An 18,471-nucleotide genomic window follows, 5' to 3' on the forward strand; every position below is an offset into this window, starting at 1 on the left:
GTCCTTGTCTATCCCTCTCTCTGCACCCCAGGCTGGGTCTCGTCGCTTCCACTTCTCTCTCCACACTTGGCACAAGCTTTCTTTCCCCTTTGTTTGTTACCGGTGTTTTTCTCCTGACTTGAGGCGTGGGGCCGGCCCCCTCCTGGGGCGGAGGTTACTGGGAAGCTCCCGCCCTTCGACCCCTGCGGGCGCTGGGTTGCTGGCGACCCTCTCAAGGCCCTTTTTCCTTCCCAGGGCTGCGTGCTCGCTAGGGGCCCTCTCCCCAGTTACTGTCTGGGGAGGGGCCGTTCCTTTCCTGGTTTCAACAGGTACTGAGCGGGGACGTGGCGACCCCTTTCTCTCCCCAGGGGTACGGGGCTGTGGACGGCGGGGGCCGCCCGAGACGACCCCGGGGCTGCGGGCGATTTCTCTGGAGCGAGTCTGCCGCGCTGCCAGGGAGCCCCGGGCTGTCGGCTGGGAGTGAGCAGTCTAGTAGAGAGGGTGTACTTCCTGGTTTTCTTGGGCCGCCCTCGGAAAACTCCAGGTCCGATTTTTAAAGTTTTCTTTATCAGTAAAGCCTCCTCTCAGGGTTGAGTAGGGAAGACGCACGGGATTTGGAATCTGATGTCCTGGGAGGAGTTTTGGGTATGCCACTTGCTAGACCTGTGATCCTTTGTAGCACATTTACCGCAGCCTCGTTTTCCCAGTCCGAAAAATGGGGGTAATCGTCTTTGGCCTGCCTGCCTTCCGGTGTTATGGGGTTCAGCAGAAGTGACATGTGGGAGAAAGCACGTTTCAAATACAGCAAGCTCACTATCTTTCTGTCTACACACACTCTCTCCCGCTCCCCTCTTGCTTTGTTATAGGCGTCCTTTCTTCCGTGCTACACGGGTACGAGTATCCCAGACAGCGCTTAATGTTCCTCACATGTGCTAAGCTGATGCCTGTCTCCAGCTGGTCTGGTGTCTCTTCCCCGTTTTCAGATACTGCTTGTGCTAAACCTAGCTCTGATTCTAATACGGTCCCACTATCCTGTGTATACTAGCTGAAACAAGAAATATTGGAGTTATTTTCACCTACCCTAGGTATATGTGTTAGGAGTCTGTGTTACCTTATAGTTAGAATTCAGAATATAAACAGCCAATATTCCAGTCTAGTTTTTATTCTGGCATTTCAGCTCTGAGACTCCAAACAGGTGGCTTTTTCTGTTATTTTTCCCCTTGTGGAGAGAGAGGATTTTACAAACAACTTTTTGTGGGTTTGGAGGTATAGTAATGAGGTAATCTTGTATTTATTCTGCAGTCAGTGGTTGAAGAATACCTGAATGTGGTTCTAAAAACAAAGAGGATGGCAGTACAGTGACTTAGTTGAATGTACAAAGTTGAACAAATTTGAGTTCAAATCCTGGTGCTGTGACTTCTAGTTTATGACTTTTGGCAAATTATTTCTCCTCTCTAAGCCTGTCTACTAATTTCTAAAATGGAGATGATAGCATTTACCTCACAAGGTGTCTATAAGGATTAAATGAGATGTGAACATAAAGTAGTGCTGGAGTGAGTACGTGCTCATTATTTTGTTGCTGTTGTAATTGATGACTATGATGATGGTAAAAAATGATGGTGATAATTTTAGGTAAAGTATTTTCTTGAGATTCCATTTCTTTTTTGTTGTTTGTAAAATGAGGATAGTTATCCTTAACTCATAAACTTAAAAAAAAAAAGCTGTAAATAGACGTGCTCAGATTGCAGGGTTTTTTAAAAAATTTTTTTAAGGAATTGCATTTTATCTAAAGATTATATTAGGCTATTTTTTACTTTTAGAGGTTTCCAAAATGCTCTTGTTGTTGGGGTGTGGTGTTGGACTGGTGCTTCGTTTATAACCCATAGTAAGAATGAAGTTTTCTTTCTGCACATTGGAGCTTGTAGCAGAACAATTATCTGTGTTTATGACTTAGATATTGACTATTTACTAGGACAGAGTTTTTTGGGTTATTTGACATCTTTATTGGAGTATAATTGCTTTACAATGTTGTGTTTCTGCTGTACAACAAAGTGAATCAGCTATATGTATACATATATCCCCATATCCCCTCCCTCTTGAGCCTCCCTCCCACCCTCCCTATCCCACCCCTCTAGGTGGTCACAAAGCACCGAGCTGATCTCCCTGTGCTATGCAGCTGCTTCCCACTAGCTATCTATTTTTACATTTGGTAGTGTATATATGTCCATGCCACTCTCTCACTTCGTCCTAGCTCCACCCCCACCCCGTCCTCAAGTCTGTTCTCTACATCTGCGTCTTTATTCCTGCCCTGCCCCTAGGTTCATCAGTACCGTTTTTTTAGATTCCATATATATGCGTTAGCATACGATATTTGTTTTTCTCTTTCTGACTTACTTCACTTTGTATGACAGACTCTAGGTCCATCCACCTCACTACAAATAACTCAATTTTGTTTCTTTTTATGGCTGATTAATATTTCATTGTGTATATGTGCCATACCTTCTTTATCCATTCCTCTGTTGATGGACACTTAGGTTGCTTCCATGTCCTGGCTATTGTAAATAGTGCTGCAATAAACATTGTGGTACATGTCTCTTTTTGAATTATGGTTTTCTCTGGGTATATGCCCAGTAGTGGGATTGCTGGGTCATATGGTAGTTCTATTTTTAGTTGTTTAAGGAACCTCCAGACTGTTCTCCATTAGTGGCTGTATCAATTTACATTCCCACCAGCAGTGCAGGAGGGTTCCCTTTTCTCCACACCCTCTCCAGCATTTATTGTTTGTAGATTTCTTGACGCTGGCCATTCTCACTGGTGTGAGGTGATACCTCATTGTAGTTTTGATTTGCATTTATCTAATGATTAGTGACGTTGAGCATCTTTTCATGTGTTTGTTGGCAACCTGTGTGTCTTTGGAGAAATGTCTATTTAGGTCTTCTGACCATTTTTGGATTGGGTTGTTTGTTTTTTTGATATTGAGCTGCATGAGCTGCTTGTATATTTTGGAGATTAATCCTTTGTCAGTTGCTTCATTTGCAAATATTTTCTCCCATTCTGAGGGTTGTCTTTGTCTTGTTTATGGTTTCCTTTGCTGTGCAAAAGTTTCATTAGATCCCATTTGTTTGTTTTTATTTCCATTACTCTAGGAGGTGGATCAAAAAAGATCTTGCTGTGATTTATGTAGGACAGAGTTTTATAGAGCATTTTTTGTTGGTTCCCCAGCCTCCCCGCCTTTCTTTTTTTTAAAGCCAGAGTATTTGACTGTAAAAGTTCAATCTAGTGGGTAGTGTCCAGAAGATTTGGTGACCCTCATTTTTGAAAGTGGAAACACTTAGTGACAGGTGCTGATGGTGGCACTGGTGTGTGTGTATCTGCAAGGAGTGAGAGTTCAGAGAAACCAAGGAGGAATGCCTAATAGAGAAAACTGATGTGTTGGTCAAAGCAAAGTCTTAGAGTTAAGAATTGAAATGTTTACTTTTCATTCCTTCAGATGCTGTGTTGACTACAAGATGTCTGCAGATGCAAATGTTTCCTTTACTTTTTTGATGTGGTTTTCCCTGGCTCCACTTTGCCAGTTTCATCCTGACTTATATAGTTAAGAATCAGCAAGATAACTATTTTGTTTTACTACAGACTTGTGTATAAACTATGACAGTAGAGAGTCATTTCCATTAAAATCTACTTTGTGTTCTATAATGTGTTATTTTTTCCTTTATGTTTCCTAAATATTTTAAACATTTTTGTTCTTGATTGGTTTTTACTTGAGTTTTTGGAAGGTAGACCCATTTTCAGGCTTAGTGAAAGATGGTGTTATTATTATTACTATATTTAATTTTATTATTATATTTTTTCTTATAGTCATGAATTTTGGTGATACATATATATTCATTCCCAAAATGCTTCACATGATCACTGTATTTTTTTGTTAGTCAAGGTTAAGTTTGTTGACTGTGACCATTGAACCCTGAAAAACAACAAAATTAATTGGCTAATATTTTTGAATCTGTGACCCTGTCCTCATTAGCTCCATAAGCTCAGTGTTCACAAAATATCTCACCAGAATGAATGGTAAGACTGGTATATTGTTGATTTGGCACTTGTGCACTCATTAGACATAATAGAAGTAAATGAACTAGTGCCAGAAGTAAAAGTATAGATTTTTAATTATAAACCTGTAATACAAGACTAGCCCTCACACTGTGTATAAAACTGGTGACCTGTAGGATGATCTTTGACAATCACTAACCTGAACTATAATTTAGACGTTTCTTTTAGTTGTTGAATTGTATTAGTTGCAGGCTTCCCACCCACAGGAGAAGTGAGAAGAAATGGAACTAGGCTGTTCATGTCTTGAAAGAGAACCCTACTTCTACTATTGCCACCCACCAGAAAATGTGCTCTTACCTAGTGGGGAAAAAAAACATTTAGAGTTTTCTGTTAATGAGCCCAGTAGGATGGATGAAGCCCGGGTAACTCCGAAGAGCTTATTGAATTACAGAGAAATTCCAGTTGTCAGAGGTTTAGATAGGAGAGAAGTTATAGGGTATTGCTTTGCAGCGGTAAGCCTGCATTTGAAGAGGATTTTCTCCTCTCAATAAAACATGGACCAGTTGCTCCCAGTTTGTGGTGTGTATTTTTCACGATCTCATGCTAGCCTTCTGTCTAGTTTTCATTCTTCAGATTTGCTCTTCAGTTTCATAACTATCTGTTGTCCCTCTTGTATCTTTTTTTTTTTTTTTTTTTTTTAATGTCAAACATGGCTGGTTTTGGACTAGGGATAAAAACAGAGAAGCACTCTTGGAAACAGCAGGTTCTGGTGTCTAGTATTCTGAGGTTCCCAAATAACACGGGTTAACCTGTGCATATGATGATAATGGATTTCTGGAATGGGCAAGTGGCTGACAGTTCATGACTGTTAAACCTGGTGCAGAGGCAAAAATATGGGCAAATGGTGTGTGGTGCTCCTTAATATCAGGTTTGCCTCTTAGGAAAAAATATGTGTAGCGTTAATACTGGCTTGCACCTGTGCTGTTTCAAGTTCTTTGCCGTGGAATACCAGAGGAGTATTAAAGAAAGAAGGGAAGCACTTGGATTTAAATCTTCACCTCTCAAATTGATACCAATAATCCTGTTTGTTTTTTCTTATCATCTGTAAAATAGAGTTAATAATACCAAGCCTGCTTACTTATAAAGATTAGAGGGAAAAGTTAACAAGAATTTCTTGGAAATGGGGTAACTGTAGGGGAGAGACTTATAGAAAGGCAGTGTCTGAGAGGGGAAAACACACACACTGGGTTGGGTCACTTAGGGAGAGATAGAAAGAGGAATGGGCTTCCCTGGTGGCGCAGTGGTTGAGAATCTGCCTGCCAATGCAGGGGACACGGGTTGGAGCCCTGGTCTGGGAAGATCCCACATGCCGCGGAGCAACTAGGCCCGTGAGCCACAATTACTGAGCCTGCGCGTCTGGAGCCTGTGCTCCGCAACAAGAGAGGCCGCGATAGTGAGAGGCCCGCGCACCGCGATGAAGAGTGGGCCCCGCTTGCCGCAACTGGAGAAAGCCCTCGCACAGGAACTAAGACCCAACACAGCCATAAATAAAATAAATAAATAAATAAATAAAATAAAATTAAAAAAAAAAAAAAGAAAGAGGAATACACACACACCAAAGGCAGAGAGTGAGCGTCAGTCAGAGATAGAGAGGGGACATCGGAAACACTGAGAGGGGCAGTCAGACTGAGACATTTAGAGTTAGAAAGAAGGGTAATCAGAGATGTAGAGAGAAGGGCTGACTTAGGAATGACAGGTGGATGCAGGGAGGGAGCTGGAGAAAGAGAGACTGTGAGGGGGAACAACCAGGAGGGCATGACCCAGAGATGGGAGCTTATTGAGTTAGTTTTTGTCTGTTATTTGGGGAGATCTTGTAGACATTTGTAATTAGCCAAGAAAGGGAAGAAATGCAGATATTAATAGTAAATCAAGTAACATGTTTATGCAGTTTTTATTACCCTAAAATTTTCCCTTAAACACTAACTTTATTTTGCATATTAAACATATAAACACCAAGCCAACTTTTGTTACAGGCTTGTTGACTACTTACTTGACCCCTTCATAGTATAGTTTAAACACATTTTAAAAAATGAAATAAAATGATTATTTTCTTTTTTAGAAATATTTTTTCTTAAAAAAAATCTAATATATGCTTACTGTAGAAAACTTGGGAGATACAGAAAAATTTAAAGAACAACAAAACTCATAATCTCGCAATCTAAGCAACACATAATGAGGCCTGCATTTTTCATGTTTTCTTAGTCTTTTTTTTTTAGGTATTTATTAAAGCTCTTCTTCTTTCCTAACAGAACCAAAAAGCTGTTTATATGTCCAAAATCATTTTTAAAAAATTAATTAATTAATTAACTAATTTTTGGCTTCGTTGGGTCTTCATTGCTGCATGTGGGCTTTCTCTAGTTGTGGCGAGCAGGGGCTACTCTTTGTTGCGGGCTTCTCATTGTGGTGGCTTCTCGTTACAGAGCACGGGCTCTAGGTGCACGGGCTTCAGTAGCTGTGGCACGCGGGCTCAGTAGTTGTGGCTGGCGGGCTCAGTAGTTGTGGCACACAGGCTTAGTTGCTCTGTGGCATGTGGGATCTTCCCGGACCAGGGCTCGAACCCGTGTTCCCTGCATTGGCAGGTGGATTCTTAACCACTGTGGCACCAGGGAAGTCCCCAAAATCATTTTTAAATTAACTATTTGTGGTGGAGTTAACTTTATATTCCTATTTTGTCACTTAGGTACTTCCATAAACTATAGTATTTGTGTACCTATTTTTATTTCCTACCTCCCTAGGTTAGATTAATAACTAGACTATCTGTTATTCGTATTTGTGTTTTAGACTAACAAAGTGTCTTACATATAGTAAGTACTCAGAATATATTTGAGATGAATTGTTAAGTTCTCTAATTAGAAACTTTCTTATTTAAATAGTCTGTACAATTTCTCATCGGCAGACTGGTCTTCCTTAATGTTGAGAAAAGCTTGATCTTAGGCTGTGTGTGTGTGTGTGTGTGTGTGTGTGTGTGTGTGTGTTTAATATGAAGTTACTGAACTAGGAAAGGGGTGCTTTTTCCGGTTAGCTTTTGTCATGTAGCAAGCCACTCTGAAATTTAGTGATGTATCAATAAAAAGCATTTTATTACACTATGGATTCTGCCAGAATTCAGACAGAGCAGTGTGGAGATGGCTTGAACCTTAGCTAGAAAGGCTTGAAAGCTGGTGGTAATTTTGTGGCTGGAAACTAGAATCTGGAGGCTTCTCCACTCATGTGCCTCATGATTGAAGTTGACTGTCCCCTGGAACACCTACATATGGTTTCTCCACATAGACTAATCGGGCTTCTTCACAGCATGGTGGTGGCTGTTTTCTAAGAGTAAGCATCCCAAGAGAACCAAGTGGAAGCTGTGTTGCCTTTTGTTACCTGGACTTGGAAGTCATGTAGTGACACAAGCTTGCCATATTCAAGGAGGCAGCAGTGGTTACACTGAACCCACTTCTCACAGGAGGAGTGTCAGAGTCAACCTTGTAAGAAAAACATTGGAGGTAATGGAAGTGGGGGATAGGTGCCATCTGTGGGAAAGACGGTTGGTCACAAGCAGTTACTGGACTGGGAAATAGTAAGTTAAAAAATGAGTTAATAAAACATCACTTTCTGAATGTTAGTGAGTAAGTATCCTATTGCATATTAGTAATGTTAATTGTGTTTAGTTTAAAAACTTAACACTAAACTTTTAAAGGCTTTTAAACTCAAAGCTATTTCAAGTTACTTCCTTGACTTTTAGACTCTGAACAAAATCTTCTTTCTTTCTTTAACCCAGCTTGCAAGTTGGTGAGTTTCTATACTTTGTTCTATCCCCTTTTAAAATGCAACGGAGTCTTATTTTGTAAATAATCAGTTACATGTAAATAATATGATACTGTAGAAAATTTGGAAAATCAGGAAAGAAACAAACTTATAATCTCACCTTTCAGATGTAATCAATTAGAAGTACATAATTTCTTATCCATGGTTCCTAAATTCAAACTGTTGTGAAGATGGAAAGTGTTTAAGAAGTTTGTAGCAACCTCAGTTGGCAGCAAAAGCCAGTCTGCACTGATATAAGGCTATTTGTAGTCTTTATTTATCATATGTAGTATAGTGATTTACACTTTTTTCCACAAAAATTTCAACTTGTTTAATTACAGAGTGTTGCCCCAGACGCTGGTTAGAATATTTTGTAACACATAGAGTATGTACCATGTTAACCTTTCTAAAAACCTGAAAAATTTTTCTGAATTCTGAAGCCTGTCTGACCCCCAGGAGTTTTGGATAAGGGATTTTTGGACTGGAATTAAAAACCTAGTGCTAGGAAAAGATAAATTTATTAACCTCCTTTAGTGGTTCTAAACTTTTTTATCATATGAATCTTCCCAGAACTTTTCTGCTTTCATTTCACATTTTTATTTTAGGAGAAGACCCAGAAAAGAAAAGACCCAGAAAAGAAAAAGAAATAGTCTTGATTTGTTTATATGATCGGTAGTTCTCTGCATCCATCCCAGATAACTGTTTCAGACTCAGTGTGACCATCTTTCAATACATTCAGAATTTCCAGGCCTCTTGACTCTTCTGGTGTAAGAGCCAGTGATGTAGTAAGTACTGGAGTTTGACGAGCCCAGGGAGCCATGTAGGTCTTGGTTTTTGCCACCAGTATTGTTAATGTGACATTGCTATTCTTTCCTTTTTTGCCATAGTGTTTTTTTTTTTTTTTTTTGGTACTGTGCTTCTTGTTTGTTTCCTTGAGTAGTCTGAAACTTTTCCTTGCCTCTGACACTTGAGTTCAAGGTTGAGGAATTTATCTTTAACTCCATAATGTCAGATAGTTTGAATTTTTAAAGTATTTTCTTATTACTATTATCACAAGTTCAGTATGTGCTCATTATCAAGGATTTGGAAAATATAGCCATATTTTCACCACTTGGAAGTAACTGTTAACATTGAGGTTTATTTCCTTCCACTCTATTTTCTGTGTATGTATATTAATGTAACACACACAGACTTACATTGGAATCTCTTGCTATCGTACATAAATTTTGTATTCTGCTTTTTAAAAAATATAACATGTTTATTAATAGTGTCTAGGTCTGTTTCTGGAGTGAGCATGAATTATATTACTGGACAGTGACCTTTATATTTGTATTCATTTTGTGCAGGAACCTAGGCGACAGGTTCAAATTCTGGCATTGCCACTGCCACACTGAAAACTGGGGCAGGTTATAGGATATCTCTGGGCTTCCATTGTGTCAGCCGTCAAATGAACTTTTCAAGGTATTTGACGCGACAATCTGATGAAAGTTAACCCACTCCTTGGAAAATCACTCATACAAAAGAAGTCTTTGGTCAAATTTTTTTTTTTTTTTTATAATGAGAGCCTCTGGGAACTACAGTTTTGTCTTTTATTTTATTTAATTTATTTATTTATTATTTATGGCTGTGTTGGGTCTTCGTTTCTGTGCGAGGGCTTTCTCTAGTTGTGGCAAGTGGGGGCCACTCTTCATCGCGGTGCGCGGGCCTCTCATTATCGTGGCCTCTCTTGTTGCGGAGCACAGGCTCCAGACGCGCAGGCTCAGTAATTGTGGCTCACGGGCCTAGTTGCTCCGCGGCATATGGGATCTTCCCAGACCAGGGCTCGAACCCGTGCCCCTGCATTGGCAGGCAGATTCTCAACCACTGCGCCACCAGGGAAGCCCTCAAATTTTTTTTAATTGCAGTATAATTGACTAACAATATTATGTTAGTTTCAGGTGTACAACATAGTGACTTGACAGTTTTATACATTACAAAATGATCATGATAATAAGTCTAGCTACAATCTGTTACCATACAAAGTTATTACAGTATTATTGACTGTATGCCCTATGCTGTATATTACATCCTTGTGACATTTATTTTATAAGTAGAATTTTGTATCTTAATCCCCTTCACCTATTTGACCCGTCACTCCCCACCACTCTCCCTTTTGGCAACCACCATTTTGTTCTCTATATTTTTGAGCCTGTTTCTATTTTGTTGTGTTTGTTCATTTGTTTTATTTGTTCATTTGTTTTGTTTTTTTAGATTCCACATATAAGTGAAATCATACAGTATTTGTCTTTCTCAGTCTGACTTATTTTACTTAGCATAATACTCTTTATGTCCATCCATGTTGTCACAAATGGCAAGATTTCATTCTTTTTTTTTTTAATGGCTGAATAATATTTATTTGTAAAAATGCCACAAGTTCTTTATCCATTCATCTATTGATGGACATTTAGGTTGTTTCCATGTCTTGGCTATTGTAAGTAAGGTTGCAGTGAACATTGTAGTACATATACCTTTTTGAATTAGTATTTTTGTTTTCCTTGGATAAATACCCAGAAGTGGAATTACTGTATCATATGGTAGTTCTATTTTTAATTTTTTGTGGAACCTCCATAGTGGTTGTACCAATTTACATTCCCACCAACAGTGCACGAGGTTTCCCTTTTCTCCACATCCTCGCAACACTTGTTATTTCTTGTCGTTTTGATTATGGCTATTCTGACAGGTGTGAGGTAGTATCTCATTGTGGTTTTGATTTGTATTTCCCTGATGGTTAGTGGTGTTGAACATCTTTTCATGTGCCTGTTGGCCAACTGTATGTCTTTGGAAGAATGTCAGTTTAGGTCCTCTGCCCATTTTTAAATTTTTGACGTTGAGTTGTACGAGTTCTTCATATATTTTAGATATTAACTCCCTATCGAACATATCATTTGCAAATATCTTCTCCCATTCAGTAGGTTGCCTTTTCATTTTGCTGATGCTTTGCAAAAGCTTGAGTTTGATGTAGTCCCATTTGTTTATTTTTGGTTTTGTTGCCCTTGCCCAAGGAAACAGATCCAAAAAAATATTGCTAAGACTGATGTCAGAGAGCATGCTGCCTGTGTTTTCTTCTAGCAGTTTTATGGTTTCAGGTCTTACATTTAAGACTTTAATCCATTTTGAGTTTATTTTTGTATTTGGTGTAAGAAAGAGGTCAGGTTATATTCTTTTGCATGTGGGTGTCCAGTTTTCCCAACATCGTTTATTGAAGAGACTATATTTTCCCCATTGTGTATTCTTGCCTCCCGTGTCATAGACTAATTGACCATATAAGTGTGGGTTTATTTCTGGGCTCTCTATTTTGTTACATAGTCCGGTCAATCTTTGCAATTCTTCCCATTCTACTAGATGAACTATATGTTGAGGAATGCAAAATATAGCAGTATCTATTTGAGGTTATTAGGGCTTCATGGAAGAGGAGGATCTTGAAGGAAGTGATAGAATGACAAATTGACTTTAGAGGGATAGAATGACAAATTGACTTGAGAGGACAGAAGAAAATTCCACATAGGGTGATGAGACGTTAGAAGCAAAAAGGTACAATATATGTGAACTGAATGAGACAAAAAGGGTATTTTAACAATATTGCACAAATGGAAGGTTTGATTTTACTGATGATGGTGAGTAGTAAAGAGATGTGATTTGTTAGGTTTACATGTCTATGGGGATAATGAAGAATTAATGGGAAGCTTTGAAGGCTAGGCTGAAGAACTTAGATTTGATCCTATAGATGATGGTATTTTTGTTGAAAGTCATATGATGAAAACAGTATTTGAGAAAGGTTGTCCTGGTAGCTTTGTGGGATAACCTCAAGTAGGGAGTGGCTCTAGGGTATCTCAATAGGACAATCATGGAATAATATGGAAATAGAAAACATGATAGCTCTTGTGGAGGAAGAGCAATAAGAACGGGGTTAGAAAAGCTGAAAGAGTCGGAATACCTCAAAGTTTTGAGCCTGACAAATCAAGTGTATTGTGGTGTCTTTTTTTTCAAGATTTTTTTTGATGTGGACCATTTTTAAAGTCTTTATTGAATTCGTTACAGTATTGCTTCTGTTTTTTTTTTTTAAATTTTATTTATTTATTTATTTATTTATGGCTGTGTTGGGTCTTCGTTTCTGTGTGAGGGCTTTCTCTAGTTGCGGCAAGTGGGGGCCACTCTTCATCGCAGTGCATGGGCCTCTCACTATCGCGGCCTCTCTTGTTGCGGAGCACAGGCTCCAGATGCGCAGGCTCAGTAATTGTGGCTCACGGGCCTAGTTGCTCCGCGGCATGTGGGATCTTCCCAGACCAGGTCTCGAACCCATGTCCCCTGCATTGGCAGGCAGATTCTCAACCACTGCACCACCAGGGAAGCCCCGCTTCTGTTTTTTAATGTTTGGTTTCTTGGCCTCGAGGCATGCGGGATCCTAGCTCCCCGACCAGGGATTGAACATGCACCCCCTGCATTGGAAGGCGAAGTCCCAACCACTGGACCACCAGGGAAGTCCCTATTATGGTGTCTTGATAATGACATTATCTGAGAAAGGATCTCAGATAGGTCTAGGGAGAAAGATAATGAGTTCAACTTCTAATACAAGTTTTAGGTATTAGATAATTTGAGTGGTAGTTGAAAAAATCTGGTGCTTTAAAAATAAAGAACTTAATAATATAAATGAATGCTGTCCCTTTGAAAGTAATCCATTTTTAAGACCATGCATTTATTCTAGCAAATAAATATTCTTTGGAATTTGTCTTTTGGAACTGCTTTCAGAACCAATAGAACCATATAAGAAAACCGGTCTCATTACTTTATGGTCATATCTTTTGTGCCCAAGAGTATTATCTTGCTTGATCACTCATCTTATTTACCATTTTTATTTCTAAGTGATATTTGACAGTTCCTAAAAGTTAATCTGCAGAGGCATGAAATTTATTACCATGGTAGATATTTAAATAACTATCATCGTTGCTGAGGACAACCTTAAAAAGCTGTGATAGCATCCTTAGAAAAGGTGCTAGTGCACGCTGGTTAAGAGGGTGGGTTCTGGAAGCCTAGATTTGAATGATCTCTTTAGTACATTAGTCTTGTGTATTGAGTAAGTTACTTAACTTGTCTGGGTCTCAGTTTCCTCATTTTTAAAATGAGGATGGTGATAATATGCCCTACTTCATAGGATTATTGTGAGGGTTAGCTCTTAGAACAATGCCTGGCAAATATTAAAAGCTCAGTAAATATTAGCTGTTTATTACCATCACAACAACTACCACTACTGCTACCACCACCACTTTGGCTATTTATCTTTTTTGTTTTAAAAATCACTTGTGTTCCTGTTTAATTATGTCTTGTACAAATGGAATGATAGACAGCTGGAGATAAAAGTAGAGCTCCAGATAAATGATCAGACATATAGTGATGAGGTTTTTTAGAATGTTTGATCTAGAACTTAGTGGGAGAAGAGCAGAAAAGACCAAGGATGGAATATTGGGGAATATTCATAGTAAGGGAGTGGGAGGCAGAAAACGAGCCAGCAGAAGGGCAGTGGAAGATTGTTTAGAGAACGAAAGAAAACAAGGAGTGTACATTAGTATAGAGGTTATATTAATTAGGATTAGATTTGTTTGCAACCAAATAACAGAGACTTAAGCATGATAGATTTCATTTCTCTCGATGTCACGAATTCCAGAAGTAGTCTAGGACTGTTGTGGTTTATCATGGTGTCATGTTGTTGCTCCACTGTGCATGGATTCACTTGATGGTCTAAGATGGCTATTGGAGTTCCAGCCTTTTCATCCACGTTCGAACCAGCAGAAAGGAGGAAGAGAAGAACATATCTCCCTCCCTTTAAGGATACTTCCTGAAAGTTATATGTACCACTTTTGCTCATATTCCATTGGTCATGTAGCCACATCTTCCTGCAGGAGAGGTTGGGAAATGTAAGCTATTTTGAATGGTCAGTGCCTGGGAAGAAAAAACAGGAACAATAAGGATAATCCAAGGGTAGCTAGATGAGGATTATTGGGTAGATAACAGAGTTAATTGTCTTTAGGATAGTTTAATTCATTATTGGTAATCCTTGATAAGAGTTTCAGTACTTGGCAAAACTATGAGTATGAAACTACTCTTATCAAATTGCATCAACAGTACTTTGTTTTTAGGGTGTACTCCCTTCATGAATCCCTACTTAATTAGGATTATCAGTCTCTTATAACGAAAAAGATTATGGGTATGTATATATATGTATGCATGTGTGACATATACATATATATTATATATATAATATATATATCTTCTCACTTAACATTAGTGTTTGCCAGAATTTCTTCATATGGCAGCAGCATGCAGTAAAATTGATGATAATTAAGCCTCTGATATCTTTCTTTAGTTGTTTTAAGCTTCTAATTTTACCTAGTCTTCTATCCACTCTCCAATTTGGTTGTTTTGGGCCACTGTTTTTAATCTGTCTCTGTCCTTTTATATTACCACTCTCTCTCACTGCTGTTAATACTTCCCAAAATAGATAAATGAGCATATTTAATTAAATGTGTTATTTGCACTCTCCTGATCATTAATGAATTTGTAAGTAAGGTCAGACCTACAATCTTCCTAGTATTACCATGACTGAATTATCTCTATCCACTAAATTGGTAATTATTTGCTTTAGAGTTTTTTTTTTATTTTTAAAGCTTCCATATTTTGTATGTTTATGTTCTTTTAGTGTTGGAAATATGAAGGTCTTCTAACAAAAAGGGGGATATGTTTTCCCTAGGATTTTTGTCCCTTTCAATTGAAAATGTTTTATTTATATATTTTTGAATGATGAACCATATATTTAAGATGAGAAGTTCATATGTTGCTATTTATATTTTGTCAACAGACATATAGTTTAAAATAGATGTAGTTTTGAAAGGGTTTATAACAAAATATAGTGAATAGTTACTGTGTCATTCCTGCCCACTCTCTCTAGTCCTCTCCCTAAAGGTAACCACTTTCAATTCCTTAAGCTGTTCCTTCTTGCATTTACATATCTCCATATTTTAAAATAATATGTGTGTAATGCTGTCTTTTGATTCACCAATTTATTCATTATATGTTGTGTTTCTATTATGATAGAGAAAGTTTTATTGTTCTTATAAATTTATTTATTTATTTATTTATGGCTGCATTGGGTCTTCGTTGCTGCACGCGGGCTTTCTTTAGTTGGAGCGAGCGGGGGTTACTCTTCGTTGTGGTGCGGTGACTTCTCTTGTTGCGGAGCACGGGCTCTAGGCGCGTGGGCTTCAGTAGTTGTGGCATGCAGGCTCAGTAGTTGTGGCTCACGGGCTCTAGAGCGCAGATAAAGTAGTTGTGACGCATGGGCTTAGTTCCTCCGTGACAGGTTGGGTTCTTCCCAGACCAGGGCTTGAGCCCATGTCCCCTGCCTTGGCAGGCGGATTCTTAATCACTGTGCCACCAGGGAAGCCCAGTTTTATTGTTCTTAAACCACAGTCACCACTGCTACTCCTCCCCTGGCCTCCCAGTTTCTGTTACAATATTTGGTTAAATCAAATAGTTAATGTTGTGTTTACATTATTATGTCTGTGCAAATTTTATTTGCTTATAGTGTCTTAAATAGTGGCCTCTAAGTGCAGTTTTCCACAAGGTCAGTGACAGTAATCTGTCATTTCAAATTTTCTTTCTTTTTTAAAAAAATTCTTGGAAATTTCTCTTCTGGAGACTTTCTTTGTCCTCTTGTCTGAGCCTACTATTTGGGCCTGCTGCACAGCTCTTTTCCTGGGATGATTTTCCTTTGTTGTCGTCCTTAGACTTTTCTCTGTTTTGGGTATGATTCCCAATATTGTTAGAACTCTTATCTTTTTCATTTACCCTCTTGCTTGAGTGGAGCACATCCTCTAGTAGTTGTGTTGTATTAAAAATATGGTCCTATGGCAGAGAGCCTGGGGATGACTGCCTTCAACATGCCTGTCTCTGTCACAGAGCTTTCATCTGAAATGGTTGCGTTCTACTTCTAGCTCACAGTTAGCATCCTGGAATTCCCGTTCACCAATATTCCTTCACTTCTCTCTTGTGTTGGATATCCTGTTTTCCATATCCCGTGTCTTCTTTGTTTTGATTTATGTACTTGATTTATGTGCCAGGTACTGTGCTAACATCTTTTTTCTGTTTAATTTATGTTGACATTATTTCACACTACAGAAAATTACAAGAATGTACAAAAAATGTACCCAGATACCCCAAATGTTGACACTTGACTGTATTTCCTTTCTCCCTCTCTTTCCCCCAACCTGCAATATTTGTTTCTTGAACTGTTTGAGAGTAAGGTACAGACCTATTCCCCTGTATACTTAAATACTTCAGAGTGCATTTTCTAAAAACAAGGACATTCTTGTATGAATGCACAGTACAGGTGTCAAAATCAGGAAATTAACATTGATTTAATATTATTATGTAGTCCACAGACTTTTTCACATTTCACTCATTGTCCCAATAATGTACTGTTTTATAGCAGAAGAAAATTCTGGCTCATGAAGTGTATTCAGTTGTCATGTCTCTTTAGTTTCCTTTAATCTGGAGCATTTCCTCGGTCTTTGTTTTTGCATGAGATTGACATTTTTGAAGAGTACAGGCCAGTTATTTTGTAAAATGCTTGTAATTTGGGTATATCTGCTGTTCTCTCATGACTGGATTCAGGTTATCCGTTTCTGGCAGGAGTACCACAGAAGTAATGTTATGCTTCTCAGGGCATCATGTCAGGAGGCACAGGATGTTGAAATATTAGTATTGTGATCTTGGATCACTTCATTAAGGTAGTATCTGCCAGGTTTTCCACTATTTTTCCTTTTATAATTTTTCTTGGTGGTAAAATATACATAACATAAAATTTTATCACTTTAACCATTTTTAAGTGTACAGTTCAGTGGGATTAAGTGCATTGACATTTTGTTTGTAATTTTGAGGCATCTTTGCAAAAATACTTCGAGATTTTATATATATCCTGTTACTCCTTGAACTTTTGCTCACTAACTTTAGTATCCATTGGTGATTTCTGCCTGAATCATTTTCATGATGGTTCCTAAATGGTGATTTTCTAATTCCATCATGTCTTCTACACTTATTTATAATACTTTATTTCATTATTTATTTTGACGCTGTTCCTGATTTGGTCAGTGGGAGCCCCATTCAAGCTGATTCCTGTCTCCTTTCGCCTTGCCCTTGTCATTCTTGGAGCACTTCCTCACTTTTTACCACAAGATGTTCTAGGCTTATCTTGCACTCTCCCAGCCTGAGTCCTACAATAAGTTATTTCCTCAAAGAGCTCTGGTTTGTTTTAGTAGAGAATGGCTCTATAAGCCAGGATCTGGACTCTAGATGTCCATTGACAGTGCTGCTGGGTGTCAGTATCATTGCTTTTAGGCCCTTTCAGTAGGCATCTAGGAAATAGAAATATGTGATATGTGTGTGTGTCCACACACGCTCATATACATCTTTATCTGTCTCCTGAAAGCAATGAGTTTATATTGATACCTCTGATTCCAGTCCAACACTACAGGGTTTATTCATTCTGTATTTATAACTCCCTCTTCCAAAAGTGAGAAACCTGCCCCCATTATTCATGTTTTTACTTATTGGCCTAATCCTGGAATACTAGAAAATAGTTTAAGAATTGCTAACTCATACCACTACTTAAAAGACACCTAGTAAGTAGAGTTCAATATTTGTTTATAGTTTTTTCCTGTAGCCTATGGGCATATAGTCTAAATCTCCACTGGCCAATAAAGTAGCCACTAACCACATGAATTGAGATGTGTTGTGAGTGTGAACTGTACACAGTTTGTAAACTTAGTATGAAATAAGAAATGTGAAATACCTCATTAATATTTAAATAATATGGTTGTTATATGTTGAAATATTTTAGATATGTTAGGTAAAATAAATTAATAAAATTAATTTTACCTATTTTTATTTTAATGTGGCTACTAGAAAATATTAAATTTCATATGTGGCATCCATTGTCTTTCTATTGGACATCACTGAGCAAGAAACCATGTTCAAAAGTTACTTGGATTAGTTTTCTCTCCCCAACATTCTTCCTATAACGTGGTTATGTTAGTTATTTGAAATACAGTTCATTTCTATTGTATTCTAAGTTTTTCTCCCTATCCTAATTGATCTTATTTATTTTTGAGCATGTGAAACATTAATATGGTTCCAAAAGTCAGAATTGTATTAAAAATATATATATATACTCAAAGCATTGTCACCCATTTCTTCTTCCTTTTCACCCTGTTTCCACCCACCCTCTATAGGTAACCAATCTTATCATTCTCTGAATTATCCTTCTTCTGTGTTTTTCCCCCAGGAATGAGGAGATACACATTTATTTTCTTATTTCTTAACTTTTTACACAAAATTTAGCATACTATAGATAGTACTTTGCTTTTTTAATTTAACATTTCACTTAAATATATTTTGGTATCCATTCCATATCAATTTGTAGAAAAATTTGTAGAGCTCGCCCTCCCTCCCTCCCTCCCTCCCTCCCTCCCTTTGTCTTTTCCTCCCTCTTGCGGTTGCATAGTACTCTAT

The 18,471-nt window shown here is 38.2% G+C and overlaps 1 protein-coding gene and 1 long non-coding RNA gene across 5 annotated transcripts in view; one reads left to right on the top strand and one right to left on the bottom strand.

Annotated features, from left to right (window-relative positions):
* R3HCC1L (R3H domain and coiled-coil containing 1 like) overlaps window positions 1-18,471 on the top strand; it is a 91,812-nt gene that overhangs the window by 148 nt on the left and 73,193 nt on the right. The window lies entirely within an intron of this gene.
* On the bottom strand, window positions 4,704-9,394 carry LOC309636107. Its single transcript, XR_014249239.1, has 2 exons — window positions 5,641-9,394; window positions 4,704-5,315 (listed from the first exon to the last, which is right to left on the bottom strand). It is a non-coding gene; the product is annotated as an uncharacterized lncRNA (long non-coding RNA).

The sequence above is a fragment of the Balaenoptera borealis genome, assembly GCF_965194805.1.
Source record: "Balaenoptera borealis genome assembly, chromosome: 10".
Classification (NCBI taxonomy): domain Eukaryota; kingdom Metazoa; phylum Chordata; class Mammalia; order Artiodactyla; family Balaenopteridae; genus Balaenoptera; species Balaenoptera borealis.